Genomic DNA, 1,126 nt, shown 5'->3' with positions numbered 1-1,126 from the left:
AAAGAAAGAAAGAAAGAAAGAAAGAAAGAAAGAAAGAAAGAAAGAAAGAAAGAAAGAAAGAAAGAAAGAAAGAAAGAAAGAAAGAAAGAAAAAACGCCAAAACGCCAGAACGCCAGAACGCCAGAACGCATGGGGAGATCCTCGCCGGAACTACACGTCACTTGGATACAATAGACAGCACCAGAGTTGTCAATAGTTAGAGAAAATGTTGCAGGCGCTTTTTGAACGTCTGCAGTCTCCAGTTTGACCCCCCCTGGGAATGCTGGGGTCCAGCACCCCGACGGGTCCCGGGGGGCGGCGTCCACCCAGCAACTTTCCGAGGCCCCAGCGGCGCCCTCGCTGGGGAGCCGGCTTGATGCGCCCCGGGTAGCTGCAGCTGGCACTCAGTATTGGCAGCAAGAGCCCCGACGTGGCATGGCCGTCGGCCTGAAGCCACACTTTGCAGGAGTCTCCCCGAAACTTGCCCTAGGAGCGAGCTCAGGGCGCCGGGGCTCCGCGCGGATTTGCACCGCGGCACGGACCACATCGGCTTTCACCAACAGTCCGTCCCCCTCGGAAGGAACTGAGGGCTGCATCCGCACCCCTCGGTCCCCCTGGGACCAAATTTCTGGTAGACGACGCCCTAAAACACAGCGTCTCGGTCTCCCCTTCCCGGCCCGTTGCGCGGCGTTTCGTTTCCCAGGATGGGAAACGCCAGAACGCTCGCAAAGCGCGCGCACGGCCGTCCATCACCCTCCGCCCACGCGAGCCCCGCGCAGCCCTCCCATCCGCCCAAGCCCACTCGGTAGCGAACCCCTTCTCCTGGGGGCCCCCAGTAGGCGCCGCTCCCCAACCTAAGGAGCTGCGTCTTGCCTCTGAGTTGGCTCGTGACGATGTGTGCAAACACTCAGATAACTGGGGGCGCCGGGGTGGGGGAGCCATGGACGGGTGTGAGCGCGGACGCACCACGCGCCCAGGGGCGCACGGGGGGTAGGTGGGGGGTCATGAGCGGGTTGGAGCGCCAGGGCGCACGGGGGACGCCATGAACCGGAGTCAGCGCGGACGCACCCCGTGGCCAGAGGTGCAGGGTCTGAGCTGCATGAACGGGTTTGCGCGCCAGGGCGCACGGGGGGCGCCATGAACCGTG

Source organism: Condylura cristata, unplaced genomic scaffold, assembly GCF_000260355.1.
Source record: "Condylura cristata isolate star-nosed mole 26May11 unplaced genomic scaffold, ConCri1.0 scaffold00027, whole genome shotgun sequence".
NCBI lineage: Eukaryota > Metazoa > Chordata > Mammalia > Eulipotyphla > Talpidae > Condylura > Condylura cristata.
This window is presented reverse-complemented; position numbering follows the sequence as displayed.